General features: G+C 39.5%; 1 long non-coding RNA gene and 1 other non-coding gene across 14 annotated transcripts in view; both read right to left on the bottom strand.

The window, feature by feature from the left end:
• The window catches only part of LOC105490261 (putative ankyrin repeat domain-containing protein 26-like protein), a 63,956-nt gene extending 50,293 nt beyond the window's left edge, over positions 1-13,663 (bottom strand). For 10 of the 13 annotated variants that reach the window (XR_011614972.1, XR_003019978.2, XR_011614973.1 and 7 more), the window contains exons 1-6: positions 13,029-13,510; positions 8,453-8,567; positions 8,117-8,290; positions 7,087-7,193; positions 4,175-4,312; positions 1,894-1,964 (exon numbers count right to left, since the gene is read on the bottom strand). This is a non-coding gene — a long non-coding RNA (putative ankyrin repeat domain-containing protein 26-like protein). Of the gene's footprint in view, positions 1-1,893; positions 1,965-4,174; positions 4,313-7,086; positions 7,194-8,116; positions 8,291-8,452; positions 8,568-13,028 lie in introns of all 13 variants that reach the window. The other 3 variants (XR_011614981.1, XR_011614970.1, XR_011614980.1) reach the window with 3 other exon arrangements.
• On the bottom strand, positions 2,832-2,938 carry LOC112428100 (U6 spliceosomal RNA). Its single transcript, XR_003019995.1, has one exon. It is a non-coding gene; the product is annotated as a U6 spliceosomal RNA (small nuclear RNA).
• Positions 13,664-19,592: the final 5,929 nt, after the last annotated feature.

Genomic DNA, 19,592 nt, shown 5'->3' with positions numbered 1-19,592 from the left:
ATTCTTGTGCCTCAGCCTCCCAAGTAGCTGGGATTACAGGCATGGACCACCATGCCCGGGTAATTTTTGTATTTTCAGTAGAGACGGCATTTCACCATGTTGGCCAGGCTGGTCTCAAACTCCTGGCCTCAAGTGATCCACCTGCATCAGCCTCCCAAAGTGCTGGAATTACAGGTGTGAGCCACCATGCCTGGCCCTGACTGTATTTTTAAATGTTTGTATTCTGTGACATTAGAAAAATGCTTAACATCTGAAAGACACTTGACAGTTATTTCTTAAGTGGACAGCTCCATAAACAAATAAAAACACTGTTTTTTGGGAAATTCTGTTGAAAAACACAAATGAAATAGAGACAGCTCTATTCCATTATGAGCACCTTAAACACCAAAACTATGTCTACCCCATCTTTGTCTTCTGCAACATGCAAAATCTAACTTACAGAAGTACCTTGATAAATATGCAAGAAATTAAAGGTATACTGACACTGTTCAGATTGTATAGTGTATTAGGTGTTACATGCAGATAGCAAAGTAGCATTTTTGTTATTGTGAAACATTTTTGTACTTTTGTTATAATTTGTTGAGCCTATAGTTGGGCAATTTGAATACTGATTATGATAATCTTTTGGCTAATGATACCAGTATCTTGTTCAAACAAAATTACTTTTACCATGACAATTGACCAGCAGGTAGAAGAACACATCTTGTTCTAAGAAAGTTAATATATGGCATTCAATTTTAAATTAGGAGTAATGAAGTCAATAATGGTGTGACCTTGTTGCTAGAAGAATATGTAACATGGCCTATGCTTCTTAACGAGGAATTGCTTTTCTGACTTCTGGACTCAGCAGGTATCTTTGAAAAATAATTTCCTATTGGTATTGGTGCACACTGGCTAAGTTTTGCAGTTCTTATTACCATTTGCTTATGGTAACAAAAAGGCATTGTTGGGTTTTCAATTTTAAAGACAGTTACTTTTTTAGTGACAGAAAACACTGTTTTCCACAGTTTCAATAGCTTCTCTATCTAGTGAAGCTAGATATTAGATTGTGAACAGGTTTGAGTCAGGGGCTGAATGGTGAATTGTGGCTGAATAAAAACCCAGTGTGTTGGAGAATGTTTGTAATTTGAACTGCAGGGGTCTACTTATACACAGATTGTCTTCCACTTCTGGCACCTCAGACAGCAAGACCAATACTGCTCTTTCTCCTTTTCCTCAGCTTGACCAACTTGAAAACTATGAGGATAAAGACTTATTTATCATGATCCACTTCCACTTAATGAATAGGACACATTTTCTTCCATATGATTATCTTAATAACAGTTTATCTTCTCTAGTTTACTTTATCTTAAGAATACAGTATATAATATATATAGCATACCAAATATGTCTTAACTAACTATGTTATCAGTAAGGTTTCTGGGCAACAGTAGACTATTAGTAGCTAAGTTTTGGGGAAAATAAAAAATCATACACAAATTTTCAACTTCACAAGGGATTGGCAACCCTAAATCCCACACTGTTCAAGGACCAACTATAATATTCATTTACTAAATGCAAACCACTTATTTTACAAATTAAATCGAATATTTAATTTTATAACAACTTCAATTTATAATATGACTATAAAGAAAATACACAACATCCTAAAAGTATTTTTTTCTTATTTATACAGAGATATTATACAGAATTTTAGGAACCATAATTAAATAATTTTTTTCAGACAATACTGTTTGCCATTATAAATTACCTACAATGAAGTTCTTAAATATTTCTGAAATCTACTGAGGAAAAAATTAAGAATGTGCAATTTACAAAGGAATTTCTCAAACTTCTCTTACTTTTTTATCTGTGGTACAACCACCAAGAGTAATTCACTATCAGAAGTCTTACCTAGATCGCTATTTTGAGAAGTGTTTCTTGGTATATTTTTTTCTTTGTAGTCAGAAAGTTGTTGGCAAATTCTAAGTATAAAAAATAAATAAAATTACTATTAATATTTTAATACCAATATAAAATATTTACCACATATATTAAATTCTTCTAAAAAGTGAGGATTTTGTTGCCTTATTTTGGTAGGCGATTACAGAGACTGAATGAGATTAACATTTTTTAAATTTGAAGCAATAAAATAATCTGTTCTTAAGCTTTATTGCTGAAACTATCTTGGAATTCCAAATAAAACCCAATGTGTGTTTTTTCATAGGTTCTAATATTCTAATATTAGAATATTCTAATATTAATCCTAATTAATACAATATTAGGTTCTAATATTGTAATCTTCAGAAAATGTTTTTAAGTCCTAATTTTACAAAAAAATAAGAGTCCTAATTTTGCTTATTAGTTGTCTTATTCTTTGTGGTTTGTAATTCAGGGATTCTCAATATCACCCTCTGCATAAGAGAGAATTGAGACTTTTTACCACCTGAGAAAAGACATTATAAGGATAAAAAGGAGCTGAAGGGTACAGATCTGGTAGCAAAGAAAAGAAACTCTGAATGTCAAAACCTGAATTACACTACTATTCCTTCTCTACAGACTCAAACTCTGAACAAGCAGACCTTTATTACAGTGATGCTTAATCTCCACATTCATTTCCAACTGACATGGAAGACAAAATGTATTTGTCAAGGAGATGTATGTCGACATTTTCTTATTTCTGAGGGACATACTCACAATACATTTCCACACAACATCTCAAGTGTTACTCAGCTTCGTTCTCATCTTACAGATCACCTTACATGAATATTTTTGTAGTGTAAATCACAAAGACTCACACTGTCTCCTCAGGGTTAGCCAGCAAATAGTCAAATGATCTCCCAGTGACTGTGCAAGATATGTAGCACTTTCAAAATTTATGTGTCATCCTTATGCAGGGGCCATGCAAATTTTCTCTGTATTGTTCCAATTTTAGGATATGTGCTGCCAAAGGAAGCACAAAGCCCTATTTTTGTATATGGATAGTGATGAGTCACAGATGAGCCTTGACTCTGATAAATCCAACTAACCTACTGAGATTCCAAGAATTCTACTGAATGGATTCCTATGAGGTAAAATTTGAAAATATTTTTAAAACTTCAGGTAGAGATGCAAGCAGTTTGGGAGATTTTCAATACTGTGGAAAACAACTGTCTTGAGGGGCCCACTGCTCTGCATAAGGGTGATATGAGACTTTTTACCACCCAAGAAAAGACATTATAAGGATAAAAAGGAGCTTCAAGATACAGATCTGGTAGCAAAGAAAAGAAACTCTGATCTCTTTCTACAACATGATTTGAACCTCTCTGACAGTTTAGAACAACCCTAACTAATATTCACACTAAAGAAAAGGTCAACAAGGGCTTCAAAGGATAACATACCATGAAGGTCTTAGCTATGTCTAGGCTAAGATGTGGGCTCCACATAGGTTTTACATGTCGGGGGAAGGGTCATGTGCTGTTTGTGGTTAAAGCTAGAAGGTCCAGCTGCCAGAACAGGGTGCTGGTGCTTTGGGAACAATGGTGTAGGAACAATGGGAACACATAAGCTTAGGTATGTGAACTAAAACAGCTGTAACTTTGAAGTCTATGCATGTATCACCATGAGGACTGAGGGTTCTGAATCCAGTAAAGGCATCCTGGTGGCAAAGGTCAATCATTAATAGACTGCAAGACCAGTTTCAATGGCATCAATGCAGCAACAGGATCGACAAAAAGAACAGACTGACTAGAATGTCCTTTTTCTCTCCTCCTTCTGACTTGTAAAAAGATTTTCTACCTTGTAATTAGGGAACCCCTTCGGTTCTTGAAAAAATCAAAGGGGAGGATATAGGAGATAGCCCACAGAAGACAGTACAAGACTTTCTGCTAAACTGTCCATTTCAAGACCCAAATAACTAATTAGAAAAATAAAAAATGTTACACTATTTGTATCCCTTGTACAAGGGTTACTCTTGGAATAAAATGGACAACATTGAGATTCCTAAAGATAAAGGTTAAAAGTCCTGAGATAAAGAATCCTGCATCAATTGCCACTTCTATGTAGTCTAGCCTTTTGCTTGATTTCTGGCTGATGAAGTAGACTAAATCACTGCCTCTCCTGAACTGAACTAAGAAATATCATACAAGATTTGATAGTTATAAGTATTTTAAACCTTAACATTTTGTGTTAATAGCCTTTTAATGTAAACACTTACTTAATATAATGCCTAGAAACAGCATAGTCTTCTGCTGTTCGTCCATATATATCTTGAGAAAAGACATCAATATTTAGCTGAAGAAGAATGCTGACCATAATTTCTGATCCACAACATACAGCAAGTATGAGGGCTGTTCTAAAATAACAGAGATAAACTTCACTCTTAGGGACTCTAAATTTTAAAAGCTAATTTGGTATGCCTTACCAATTTAATATCTTACCTGTCCATGTAGAATTAAACATTTACATGTGTTAACATACATAAGCATAAGAGGTGCAGAAGCCTTTGTCTTTGTAAATTACCACCAAGGCTAAAACGAAGGGACAAAGAGGAAGCCTCTTGTCCCAGTCAACTATTACATAATAGAAGTTGCTAAATAAAGTCCTTTGATGGGCAAGAAACCATGCTGTGGTCACTTATCTAAAGTAGGCAAAGTTTTAAGTAAAGATTTCTCCACTGCTTTCCTGGACTTACATGTTGTAATTAAAAATAAACTAAGGGACCTATCAGTAAGAGCTGTTTGGAAGGTGAAAGCAGTAACGTTAATAATTATGGTAATAATAGTAGTCATAGGATTTTCAGTTAATGATGATGGTAACCTAGCATGTGCTAGGAACCACATTACATGCTATATATATAATCTTTCTTTCTTACACACGGCCACCCATGAAGGATATATTATCCTCCTTTATTATCCTCTTCATACAGGACAACATATTTGGTGATAAGTAATGTTTCCAAGGTGATATGGCTTGGCTGTGTCCCCACCCAAATCTCACCTTGAATTGTAGTAATCCCCACATGTCAAGGGCAGGACCAGGTGGAGATAATTAAATCATGGGGGCACTTTCCCCTATACTTGTCTCATGGTAGACAGTAAGTCTCATGAGATCTGATGGTTTTATAAATGGAAGCCCCCCTGCACAAGCTCTCTTGCCTGCTGCCATGTAAGACTTTGCTCCTCATTCACCTTCCACCATGATTGTGAGGCCTCCCTAGCCGTGCAGAATGGTGAGTAAATTAAACCTCTTTCCTTTATAAATTACACAGTCTCAGGTATGTCTTTATTAGCAGCATGCAAACAGCAACGTCACACACCTAGCAAGTGGGAAAGCTGGGAATTAAACCCAGTCTTGTAAGAATCTAAAGCTTAGCTCTATTCTCTTTATCACCCACCTACAATTTTCCTTCATTAAAGGAAAAGTGTATCCACTTAAAACTATCTTCACTCCCTCTGCCCACACAAACTAAAAATAAAAACATCAAAATACACTAGAGATAAAAAAGAAAAAAAAAAGATGAACCCACAGTATCTGGTAATAGCAATTAACCATCATGTAGAAATAACTTGTCATCAATATTCTTCAAAGAATGCAACTTAGCGCAGAGTCCTCCAAAAGGCAAAATGATTTTCCCCTCCTATTTATGTTTAATAGAGAATATTTAATGGAAAAGAATATAAGAAGAAGTTAAAAGCCACTATAAAAGCGTTATGAATCCGTTCAATACTGAGTCAGAAAGTAAAAGTTCGCACTTCAGAAAACTAACAAAACTAATATGAAATCCCTTTAGCTAATATAAGTTCATATGACAAAAACATCACATCACAAATAATAAACATCAGTCAACATAATAAGAGAAGATGAGTCCTATATATGCCCTTCTTCACACTCCCCAGTCCAAATAATTGTCTATTTAACCGATAATTTGTGTTGGTATTTTTTACTATATCCCAATAAGTTAATCTTCTTATTAATTTCTTATTTCTGACTTGAGTGACTGTTACTACTCTAGAGCAATACAAGTTTAAAAACAACAACAACAACTAGTTGAGGACTAAGCTCTGATTTTTTTTTTTCTTTCCCAAATTCCTATCTAAGGGGTCTGGTGAGTCATGCCTTACAAACCATAAATTCTCATCAGATGGGCTTTATTGAATCCTATATATCAGGACTTACTTTCCAACCTGACTCTGGCATAACACTATGAGACAAGGGAAAAAATCAAAATATTTTATTCCCAAAAACATTTCTTTGCCGTAGCTTGAAACGGCCCTGCAAAGCTGTCCTTTGTGGGGGAAAATTTGCATCTGTAAAGAATCTCTATTAACACAGCAAGATCTTTTTCTTCCAGGCCCTCCCAACGCTAAAGAGATTAACTAATAGTCTACCATCTTTTAAAGATCTGGGCCGGGTGCAGTGTGGCTCACGCCTGTAATTCCAGCACTTTGGGAGGCTGAGAAGGGAGGATCATGAGATCAGAAGATCGAGACCATCCTGACTAACACAGTGAAACCCCGCCTCTCCTAAAAATACAAAAAAATTAGCCGGGCGTGGTGGTGGGTGCCTGTAGTCCCAGCTACTTGGGAGGCTGAGGCACGAGAAGGGCGTGAACCCAGGAGGCGGAGCTCGCAGTGAGCCCAGATCGTGCCACTGCACTCCAGACTGGGCGACAGAGTGAGATTCTGTCTCAAAAAATAAAAATAAAAATAAAAGATCTGAATAGGAAACATTTGTCATCTATTGTCTCTAAGGGCAACCAATATAAGATATCAAAAGAACCTTGGTCTCTACAATCTTTTATCTTAACCTGAACATTTCCCAGGTCTTTACACAAACTCAACCAATTAACCAACTGTCAACCAGAAAATGTTTAAATTTACCTATACCCTGGAACCCCCTGCCCTTTGAATTGTTCTGCCTTTCTGGATCAAACCAATGTATTTCTTAAACATATTTGATTGATGGCTCATGCCTCCCTAAAATGTATAAAACCAAGCCGTGCTTCCATCACCTTGGGCCCATGTTCTCAGGACCTCCTAAGGGCTATGTCATGGTCACTCACATGTGGCTCAGAATAAATTTCTTCAAATAGTTTACAGTTTGACTCTCTTTGTCAACATAGTGTACCTTTTAAAGTTGTCAACAGCATTTAAATTTGCTTTCTTCTTCACTAAAAATTCTACCATTTGCTGTTTTTGTTCAAGTACGGCAAGTAAAAATGGTGTAAGTCCACCCTGTGAAAAAGCAAAAACAAAAAAGATACTTGTACATTCATGTTTATATCAGCACAATTCACAATTGTAAAAATACGAAACCAGCCCACATGTCCATTAATCAACAAGCAAATATATACACATACACACACCACTGATTGCTACTCAGTCATAAGAAGGAATGAAATAAAGGCATTCATGCTGGATGGAATTTGAGAGCATTATTCTAACTGAAGTAACTCAGGAATGGTAAACCAAACATTACATGTTCTCACTCACAAGTAGGAGCTAAGCTATGATGGCTGCACTAAAATCGCAGAAATCACCACTAAATAACTTATTCATGTACAAAAATAAATAAGTAAAATAAAAATATCAATATTTAAAGTAAAATCTTAATTATTTCTAAATATTTTTATTCAGGTTTTGCTTCCAAATATATAAAGCTGACCCTCAACATAGGTCAATGTTAAAAGAAATGCCCATCAATCAATGAGTGGATAAAGAAACTGTGATATATATATATACAATGGAATACTACTCAGCCATAAAAGGAATGAATTAATGGCATTTGCCACAACCTGGATGGGATTGCAGACTATTTTCTTAGTGAAGTAACTCAGAACTGGAAAATCATACATCTTATGTTCTCAGTCATAATGGGAGCTAAGCTATGAGAATGCAGAGGCATAAGAATGACACAATGGACTTTGGAGACTCAGCGGGGAAGGCTGGGAAGGGAGTGAGGGATAAAAGACCACAAATTGGGTTCAGTATATACTGCTCGGGAGATGGGTGCACCAAAATCTCACACATCACCACTACTAAGAACTTACTCATGTAACCAAATACCACCTGTTCCCCGAAAATCCATGGAAATTAAAAGTTTAAAAATAAATAAATGCATTTCAAATATTTTGAAAACAAAACTAGTTGATCTATACCTTGTTTTCTGATTCAATATTTGCACCATAAGAAAGTAGTATTTTTGTCATTGATTTATCCTCATTATAGATGGCATAATGTAGAGTAGTGTTGCCATAGACATCTGGGATATTTGGATCAGCGCCATGTTCTAGCAAAATATTTGCACATTCCTCTTCCTGACATTGGACAGCCTGTCAGTATTAGACCAAGAAATACATCGTAAATTCTAGGAAGTGAAAACAAACATTCCACAGGTTTGACCAACTAGTTATACTCATATGAGATAAATACATTTTTATTCTATATACTGAATTCAAATCCATCTCATGCTGAAATAGTTGGCTAGTATATACCTTTATGAGAGCTGTCCTCTTTTCCCCGTCCAAGACGTGAAGTTGACAGTGTCTGTGCAGCAGGAGTTTTACCACTTCTGGATGGCCATTGGCACAGGCCAAATGTAGAGCCGTCCTGAGAGTGGGAAGACTTTTTAGTCATAGTGCATGATCTAAAAACATACAATGATTCATTGTAAACACTGAATAGCTTGCTATTCCTCTGCCTTCAAAACAAATATTTAATTTTCTTGTGAAAAAAGCACAGCATTTATTAGCTTTTACTACTCACTACATTAATAAAAGAGCAGCCAATTTGAACGGAAAGATTGTGGCCCTCAGATTCCATTCAACTTGGGCTGCAGTCCTACTTTAAATTAAACTCTGTTACTTCCTAGCTATCGCTTAGCTATTTTGTGCCTGAATTTCCTCATCAATAAAATGAGAATGAAAATAGTAGCGCTCTCATTGAAAACCACTATGATGCCTAAACGAGACTTTATGCAAAGCATTAGAACAGTTCCCAGCACAAGTAACAGCTCAATGATTATTAGATATTATAATTTTTGCTATTACTAAGGGAGGAGACCACCCCTCATATTGTCTTATGCCCAATTTCTGCCTCCAAAGAAAGAAGAAGTAAAAACTACAAAGGCAGAAATGAAATCCACAGGCAGACAGCCCAGCGCTGCACCCTGGGCCTAGTAGTTAAAGATCAACCCCTGACCTAACCAGTTATATTATCTATAAATTCCACACATTATATGGAGAAGCACTGTAAAAATCCCTGTCCTGTTCTCTTCTGATCTGATTACCGGTACATGCAGTCCCCAGTCATGTACCCTCTGCTTGCTCAATCGATCACGACCCTCTCTCGTGGACCCTCTTAGAGTTGTGAGCCCTTAAAAGGGACAGGAATTGCTCACTCAGGGAGCTCGGCTCTTGAGACAGGAGTCTTACCAATGCTCCCAGCCGAATAAACCCCCTCCTTCTTTAACTCAGTGTCTGAGGAGTTTTGTCTGCGACTCATCCTGCTACATTACTACTACTTAACAAAGACAGTTTAATTAAGTAAAATAATACAATTATACCTACATTTTGAGGTATGTTTTAAAGATTAGAGCTGACGCTGTATGTCAATAATTCTAACATGCTCATTTTCAACACTTCTCACATTGGTATGCCACTTATAATTCATAACTTATTATAACTATAATTGGCAATACTTAAAAATTTCCCTTATTAATAATACATAAGACTAATGGGGCATCATACAATTCATGGTACCTCACATTAAGTAGAGTATGATATATACAATAGGTCTAGGACAGTTCTACCAAGATGACTGGCATTTAAATAAATTTTAGTTCTAAAAAGTACTATAGCAAAAGAGGGCTGGAGTTAAAACAACAACAAATTTTTTAAACAAGTAATTCCGAGGGATTGCATTGGGAGTTATACCTGATGTAAATGACGAGTTGATGGGTGCAGCACACCAACATGGCACAAGTATACATATGTAACAAACCTGCACGTTACGCACATGTACCCTACAACTTGAAGTATAATAATAATAAATAAATTTAAAAAAAAAGAAAAAAAAAAGTAATTCCTATTTTTATTTTCAAAAATATTTAAGCCAACAGAAACTCTGGATTCAAATGAATAGTTATGGCTTATTTAATTCGGTACTTAGATTTACAGAATGTATGTAAATACTAGGATTTAAATTTTCAAAATGGCAATTGAAGGTTCTCTTTTACTATTTTCTACCTTCAGAAATGCTTTTGTACGAAAGGAGGGAGGAAAAGCTTCCACTGGGACGAACTCCTCATACTGCAATGTTAAGTCTCTTCAGCTTGCTCAGCCTAGGCAGGTACACACAAAGTTTTTAAGGATGGAAGGTCCTGACAGTAGTAGAGCTTATGGTCCACGACCAGGAAAATTAAGGAGCACGGACACAAAGGGTGAGGTTGGGGCAAAAGTTTAATAAGCCAAAGAATAAAGCTCTCTGTAGTGGAGAGGCGTGTCTGAGTGGACTGCCAGGTTACAGTTGAAGTAAAAAGATTTTATAAAAAACTGCTCTCATTTCTGTAACTGCTTGAGTAACTTTTCTTAACTATAAAACTGTCTTCAGAACTCCCCCTCATCTACGTAGGTGTGGGTATGTCTCTAGACAAGCATAAAGCACTGCTTCTTTTGTTTGTACAACCGTGGGTTTGTTTTAGGTAGGCACCCCGCCTCCCTGTGCAGGTTCCCACCGTGTGTATGCCTGAAAAGTGGAGGAAACTTTTTCCTGGGACCTCGCTAATCACACAAAGAACAAAGGGACTTTGCCTGCCTTGTCTGCTTATCTGGGCAGGTGCACTGCAGGCTGTCATTCTACAGGCAGGCAGCTTCTGCAGTCTGAGTTTTTCTCCAAGCTGCTCTATTTTGCAGCTGTGCACTGTAGCTGTGATTTTTCAGGCAGACAGCATTCCTGAGGACCAGCTTTAACTGTTTATCTATTTCTTCCTTTTCTTCTCCCTCAATATGTCTGTATCTATTGGCACCTTCAATGGCTACATATTATTCCACCCTATGCGTGCACTGAAATTTGTTGATAAAATCCACTATATGAGTTCTTCTTAAAACATTGCTATTTTCAGCAGTACTAAGGAAAACAAATTACATGTATCTAATAATTTCCTAAAGATACTTCAGTATCATGGAATTGGTGCACAAAGGGCATATACATTTTTAATGTAGCACTTACCACCAAATTGTCTATTTGAAAAGCCATCAGCAACGCTTTTTACTCAGCCTTATAAGTACCAATGCTCTTCATCCTCACAACTTTGTAGATAAAAAACAGTATTTTATTCTTCTTTTAACTTAAATTTCTTCTCTTACTAGAAACACTAAATATGTGCATAGGTCAATTATAGAGCTGTGTTTTCCTATGTGTGTAGGTCAACTGCAGAGCTGCAGAAAAGTACTTTGCCCAATTTTAAGCTTATTTCCTTGTTGATTTCAAAGAATTCTCTGTAAAATGAAAATACATGGTTCATCTGATATGTGTATATACATGTACGTTGTAAATACATTGCAAATATGTTGCGTTTTATCAATTTTTTTTTAATATATGGGGTGTTTCCATTTCTATTTTGCTAAACCAACCTTCAAAATGCTTGCTTGTGAGTTCCTTAGGAAGGTCTTTGTCAACATAAAAATGTGTCTGTATAAACAGGCCACTTGTGTTTTCTTCTAGTAGTTTTCTTTTTGTATATGAAACATTTTTTAATCTACATTCCATCCAGAACCTATTTTTGTGACATATTTAGCTAGTTTTCGCCAAACAGCAGGCACTCCATTTACAAATAATTCATCTTTTTCTACTAATATGAAATGCCACCATTATCAAGTGCTATATTCTTTTTTATATTTGGGTGTTTCTGGATTTTGTATTCTATTCCATTTATGTACGTCTTCCAGCTGTTAGTAAACCATTTGTAGAAATTAAAAGCACATTTTGATATCTGCGAAGGCAAATTGGTTTTCACTGCATTACAAAAAAATTTTAATGTCATCATAACAATAAAATATAGCATGTGCAATTTTTAAATGTTAAAGCTTTGGTGTTTTTCTTTGGGGTAGGTGACATTGATAAACACAGAAAGAGCTCCCATCTTGAAAGAAATAATTCTTCCTATTCAAGAACACGAACCATCTTCCCACTTTAATGTTTCCTTCTAAGGTTCCTCAGTAGGGGTACATGGATATAAAATGGATATTGGATTTTATCCAAAGAATTTTTAGCCCAGAAGTTAATATATTATGGGAACTGTTTCTCTCATTACATACACTTTTCTATAATGTGAATAACATGTTTTAAAGTGTGCACTTGAAAAATAAAATATCGGGCCAGGTGCAATGGCTCACGCCTGTAATCCCAGCACTTTGGGAGGCCAAGGGGGAGCGGATCATCTGAAGGTCAGGAGCACGAGACCAGCCTGGCCAACATGGCAAAACCTCGTCTCTACTAAAAGCAGGAAAAAGTTATAGCCAGGCGGGTTGGTGTGCGCCTGTAATCCCAGCACTTTAGGAGGCTGAGGGCGGGGGCCGGGGATCATCTGAAGGCCAGGAGTTCGAGACCAGCCTGGCCAACATGGTGAAAACCCGTCTCTTCTAAAAAGAGGAAAAAATCATGTTGGTGAGCGCCTGTAGTCAAAGGTACTTGGGAGGCTGAGGCAGGAGAATCGCTTGAACCCGGGAGGCCGAAATCAGGCCACTGCACTCCAGCCTGGGTGACAAAAGCCAGATTCCGTCTCAAAAAATAAACAAAAAATAAAATACATAGACTTAATTTTGGAAGTTAAATCACTTTAAAGCCGTCTCTGAAGTGCACTACAGGGAAACCATGGCAGCGTGTGGTTTTCGTTCTGGGGCTCATGAAGAGGCCCGGGCCCTGACCCCTCCAAGGCTCCCACATCCCCGGTGCTGCGGGGCCTGCGGAGGCGACGAAGCTGGGCCGGTGACAGGAGGGCTCCCTGACCCCGTCCCCAGGGGAGGGCTTCTCCCAGTTCCCCACCCTCCCAGCCCCCGCCCGGCCCGTTACCTCTTCTTCTTGTCTCTCTTGTCCAAGCCAGGGTCCCTGAGCATGAGGATGAGCTCCACTCTGGGGACTGTGCCCCACCAGGCAGCTCTGTGGAGATCGTCGAGATCTTCCGGGCAGACGTCGTACCCAGGCTCCAGGAAGGCGCTGTCACAGTGCTCCACGCCGCCGCCCGCGCCGTCCTGGCTGCAGCTCCCGCAGCAGGGGAAGCAGCGGCAGCACCACCTGCCCACGCCGCTCCCAAAGCCAGAGGTCTTCAAGGCAGACGTTGTCGGCTTCTGAGAAACCTCAGTCCCCATCTGCTTTTCCCAGCCTCGGGAGCCTCCTATCGAATGCATCCCCTCAGCCACCACCTCCAAGCCGGAAACGCAGTTTCCACACCGGCCGAAGAGTAGCACCAAACCCAGCAGTTACAAGCGAGCGGCGCGCGCGCCTCTGGGGCCTCACTGCACGTGGCGGCAACTTCCGGTGGGTGGTCAACGGCTCTCGGAGCCGGTCAACGGCAACTGAGCGTGCCCGCGCGAGGCTCTGGCGTCACCCGTGTCAGCGACAGCTTGTCACCGGCCCTGCGTTCTGCCAAAGCTCGTGGGAGCTGGCCCAGCGTTTGGGCCATGGAGAAGGACAGGCGGCCTGTGGGAAAGCTGTCTCGACGCAGGACGGGGCTAGAGCGGCTGGAACCTGAGAATGCCGAGGCCTCCTCTGGAGAAAGCCAGACCCTCTGGCGGTGGCTCTGCGTGCCAGCGAGGCTGCCATTCCCGCGTCACTGGCGGGCAGGGCTCGCCTCAGCCAGCCTCAGATTCAGGGGTGCGCAGCCCGCCCGGCCTGAGGGCCCGCTCTTCCTTGGTCCCCGCCCAGACCACAGGGGTCGTGGGCGCTGGGCACTCGGAGGTCACCAAGTCGGGGCTGGGCGGTTGGTTCCCGCCTGGTGCCGCTGCCGCGGGGCCAACTACCCGGCTGGGCCACGGCCTGGGCTTCGGCCCGGGGTCTGCGCTTCGTGCGCGCCATAGGGGCGGAGTTGCCGCCCACCCTCTAAGCAGGCCGGCGGTGAGCTCCGAGGAGGAGCACCTGCAGGAGGCGGCAGGAAGAAGGAGCCGGGTGTGGAAGTTCTGGGACCCAGAACTCTGCCAGTGCTGCGAGGCCAGACCCGGCTCCAGGCGCAGGACCCACAGCAGGGCCGCCACCCTCCTGCCACGCAGCCCCGGAGGCTGCTTCACCCGGACTGTGGGCGCTTTGGTCCAAGAGTGGAAAGTGGGGCCGGGCGCAGTGGCTCACGCCTGTCTTCTCAACCCTTTGGGAGGCCGAGGCGGGCGGATCATTTGAGGTCCGGAGTTCGAGACCAGCCTGAGCAACATGGTGAAACCCCGTTTCTACTAAAAATACAAAATAGCTGCGTGTGGTAGCGGACGCCTGTAGTCCCCAACTACTCAGGAATCTGAGGCAAGAGAGTCGCTTGAACCCGGGAGGCAGAGGTTGAAGTGAGACGAGACTGAGCCACTGCACTCCAGCCTGTGCGACAGAGCGAGACTCCATCTTATTTTATTTTATTTTTTTGGAGACGCAGTCTCGCTCTGTCTCCTTATCCCCCTATTGATCGCTGCACATCCCTGGCCCCAGAAGATCTCCATGGTTTCAGAAGTTGCCAACAGACTAGGTAACAACGGAAAACAATGTGGAGGCCGAGAACTTACTAACATAGCAGAAGCTATACAAACCAATGAGATTCAATAGGAATTATTAAACAAATGGCTCAGGAAAAAATCAACTAAGAAGAAGGCATGACTACACACGTCACAACACATATACCAAAATAAACTCCAAAACAGATAGTAAAATAGCTGAGCAGGAATGTTTTAGGATGAATATCTAAGGACTCTGGAATTTCACAGCTCTGATTTCTTATGCTATGCTCTCTGGCGCAGGAATATCGGTAAAGTCTCAGTAAAGAGAAAAAATAAAATGAATGTCTGGTCCTAATGCTATATATTAAGCCTTAATATTGTCTATTCTGTCACTGAAAAATGTATCTGAAAAATGTATAGCATCTGTAACTTAAGCCACAAAAGTCTTGTTTTATAATAGTTTTATAGTCATGGTATTCAGGCCCTATTTCAAATGAACTAAAGTTTGAAGACTAAAATTCTGCAGTGTGTAGAACGAACACCCATAACATGAGTTTACCTACGTAACAAACCTGCACATGTGCCTCTGAACTTAAAACTAAAGTTTAAAAAAATTTTTTAAAATTCTGCAGTGCAGCTCTGTTAACTTCACAAATAAAAAGATTATTGGGGCTAAGCCTCATGGCTAAGAGCACAGCCTGGGACTAAAGGTATATTGACTGAGACCAAAGCCTATTCCACCTCTTAACAGATTTGTAATATTTCTGAATTTCACTGTTTTGGTTTCTCATTTGTAAAACAGTGTTAATATAAACTAACTTCCGGGAAAAAGCACTTTAGACTAACAAAAGTGTTCAGTCTTTTAAATGAAACCATTATACAAATAAACATTTCAGAAGAAAATATAGATTAACATTTATGGATAAGTGGTAGAAGATTCTTCAAAGAAAACAACAGGAATTACAAAAGACAATATTGATATACTGACCTTATTGGAAAACTTATTAACATACATAAATAATAAAACACTTGTGTTTTTACAATAAAAGAACTGATACATGAGCAAGGAATATAATCAGTTCACAAAGCAACCATAAGTACCACAAACTTTCTACTCTTATTTGATAAGGACAACACTTCAACTTCACCATCTTGCCTCAAGACATTTGCTCTTCAGTTCTGTGTCATAATTTAAATCACTGGGACCTTCACATTCTCACCACCTTACAGGGCATCAAATTTACCCATTATGTACATGAATTCATGTACTTAGGCACACAGGAAATAGGAGACAGTTTGAAAGTCCTGGTAAAAATTTTTTTTCCCACTGTTTTATGATTCAGGTCAAACTCAGACCAAATCAGTTTTACCTATTTTGATTTAAGATATATTTCCTCAAAGTTAAACAGAAATTCAAAATATTGCATTGGTATCACATGTAACTTCTTAAATATAACGTTAATAATATAATTGATTTTCAGAGTGAACAAAAGTGGATAAAACAAAATTTATGATTAGGGATAGTTAGAAGCACAGCCTAGTAGTAACATCTCACTTTTTAGAAATAAATGTTTTATAAAATCTTTTCAGTAACGACATTCTTTTTGCCTTCTACGTAATCCTCTAACAACTCTGTTTCTTCAAATTTTATGTGAGATAATTTTATGACATCTTAGGACACTAAGAAGCAGCATTTATATAAAAATCTTAAAATCAAACAAGAATGAAAAAGTATACAGAAAGTCTTACATGGAGCAGACTCACCAGCAAAGACATGCCCTCTGCCAACTTCCCAAGCAGGAAAAAAAAACCCAACTTTTAGTTACATGATATAATAACGAAAGTATATAAATTAGTCATACAAATTTGAAAAAGTCCAGCTTCTTTGTGTGATAACAGTATAAAAGATGTTATTTTTCCTCTAAATTTAAGATAAGCTGGGAGCCCCTGCCGTTCAGACACTGGCTGGTGCACTGTCGCAAAGTTGCACTCCAGTCTTCTCACTTCTTGCATGCTAATTTCTTCCCAGGCACTCCTGTTGAGTTTGAGCCTCAACAAGAAACTCAAGGAGGTGACAATTAAAACAACACTGCAACATCTGTGCCTGCCTGATTTGCAAGATTAAAAAGGACTGCTACAATTTACTGTTGGTGAAGGCTACAGGCACTGTCTTGCTACCCACCCCTACACCCAGACTCTGACCCTGACGTCATCCCACGCTTCCCCACAATCCCTTAGGTACGTCCCATTTCTGCTAAATTTTATCTTGCAAACTTCTAACCCTTAATACTCTAAATACTAAACCAACCCATTTTCAATCTCATCCCAATTTAAGACTAAATCACACTAGGACATCACAAGAGCAGAAAAGTATAGATCAATGTCTGGTATAATTATACAATTAATAATGCTCAACAAAATAATTATAATCGATACTAGCACATATTTAAAGAATTACACACCATGATCACTAAATACTTTTCTCAGAAAATCAAGCTCGTTTTGCATACTAAAGCCATCCCTGCAAATAAACACCAAATAAACAGAATGAAGAAATCCACATAATCATCTCCATAGATGCAGGAAGTACTTTCAACAAAGTCAACACCATTTCATCATAAAAACACCTGACAAACTAGGGATAGGAATTTTCTTAACACAGCAATCGGCCTTTGTGCCAAACCCGTAGCTAGCACCATCTCCATTGTTAGGGCCCAATGCCTTACTCCTGAGATCAGGAACAGGGCATCAATGTTCATTTTCATCACTGCATTCAACACTGTACTGGAAGTTCCATCCAGAACAAATAGGAGAGAAAAAGAAGTAAAGAGCATTCATACCTGTAAGGAAGCAGTAAAACTGTCCATTCACAGACCACACAATCTATCTTATGTACAGAAAATCACGAGGAACGTCCAAAATATTATTTAAACCAGTGAACAAATTCAGCCAAGTTACAGCACAAAATGTCAACACATGGTAATCTGTTGTATTTCTAGACACTAGCAACAAACATGAGAATGTAATTATGAAAACAATTCCCGGCTGGAGGTGGTGGCTCATGCCTGTAATCCCAGCACTTTGAGAGGCTGAGGTTGGAGGCTTGCTTGAACCCAGGAGTTTGAGGTCAGTCTGGGCAACGCAAGAAAACCCTGTCTGTACAAATAATTTAAAAATTAGCTGAGTGTGGTGGTTCATGTCTGTAGTACTAGTTACTCAGGAGACAGAGGAGGTTAGGATTGCTTGAGCCTGGGAGGTCGAGGCTGCAGTAAGCCGTGTTCACACCACTGCACTCCAACCTGGGCAACAGAGTGAATCCCTGCCTCAAAAAAAAAAAAAAAAAAAAAAAAAAAAAAAAAAAAAAAAAAAGAGGAGAGGAGAGAAAGAAGAAAAGAAAAGAAAAGAAAATCCACTTTTAAAAATCAACAGGCCAGAACACCCATCATCTCAATGCTTTGGGAGGCCAAGAGAGGAGTATCACTTGAGGCCAGGAGTTCGAGGCCAGCCTGGGCAAGATAGCAAGATTCCACCTCTACAAAAAAATAAAAAAATTTGCCACGTGTGGTGGTGCATACCTGTAGTCCCAGCTACTTGGTAGGCTGAAGCAGGAGGATCACTTGAGCCCAGGAGACAGATGCTGCAGTGAGCCATAAACGTGCCAGTGTACTCCAGCCTGGGAGACAGAGTGAGTCTCCCTGCCTCAAAAAAAAAAAAAAAAAAAAAAAAATCAGTATGGGTTTATTTCTGGACTCAACATTCGGTTCCATTGATCTATACATGTGTCCTTATGCCAGCGTCATGCTGTTTTTATTGCTGTTGCTTTGTAGTAAGATTTGAAATTTGGAAATGTGCGCCTCTGAGTTGGTCATTTTTCTGACATTATTTTGACTATTCTGGATCCCTTGAAATTTCATATAAATGTTAAGATCAGCTTGTGAATTTCTGTCAGAAGGACTTTGGGGTTTTAACAGGAATTACAATAAATTTGTAGGTTGCTTTGTGTAGTACTGTCATCTTAAAAATTAAGTCTTCTAGTTGATGAACATGAGGTGTCTTTCCATTTATTTATGCTTTCTTGAATTTATTTCAGCAATGTTTTGACATTTTCCATGTTCCAGCCTTGTACCTTGGTTAAATTTATTCCTAAGAATATTAGTATTGCTGATTATTTTCTGAGAGAGCCTCACACTGTTGCCCAGGCTGGAATGCAGTGGCACGATACTAGCTCTGCAGCCCTCAATCTCCTGGGCTCCAAAGATCCACCCACCTCAGCCTCCAGAGTAACTGGAACTACACATGCGTGCCACCACGACCAGCTAATTGTTAAAAATATTTTTGTAGGGACAGCGTCTGGCTATGTTGCCCAGATTTCATTATACAATTTTTTTAAATTCTAAAATTTTTGCCATGAATTACTGTGATAGTTAAGTCTAGGTGTCAACATGACTGGATAAAGGATACACAGAGAGCTGTTAAAGCACTATGTCTGGGTATGTCTGTGAGGGTGTCTTCAGAAGAGGTATCATACTGCTGTGACATATCATGACATACTGTCATACTGATATGACACCCATAAGACTGATATGATGCCCACAATACTGATGTGACATCCAAAGACTGATAGAACACCTGCAATACAGATGTGACACCCCAATACAAATGTGACACCTGCAACACAGATGTGACACTCACAAGACATCCGTGACACCAACAAGACTGGCGGGACACCCACAACACTGATGGGACACCCACAACACTGATGGGACATCCACAATACAGATGACACCCACAGGAGTGCCATGACGCCCGTAAGACGGATGTGATTCCCGCAATACAGAACGACACCCACAAGACTGATATGACACCCACAATACAGATGACACCCACAGGAGTGCCATGACACCCGTAAGACGGATGTGATGCCCGCAATACAGATACGACACCCACA

The sequence above is a fragment of the Macaca nemestrina genome, chromosome 16 (genome assembly GCF_043159975.1).
Source record: "Macaca nemestrina isolate mMacNem1 chromosome 16, mMacNem.hap1, whole genome shotgun sequence".
NCBI lineage: Eukaryota > Metazoa > Chordata > Mammalia > Primates > Cercopithecidae > Macaca > Macaca nemestrina.
This window is presented reverse-complemented; position numbering and strand designations above follow the sequence as displayed.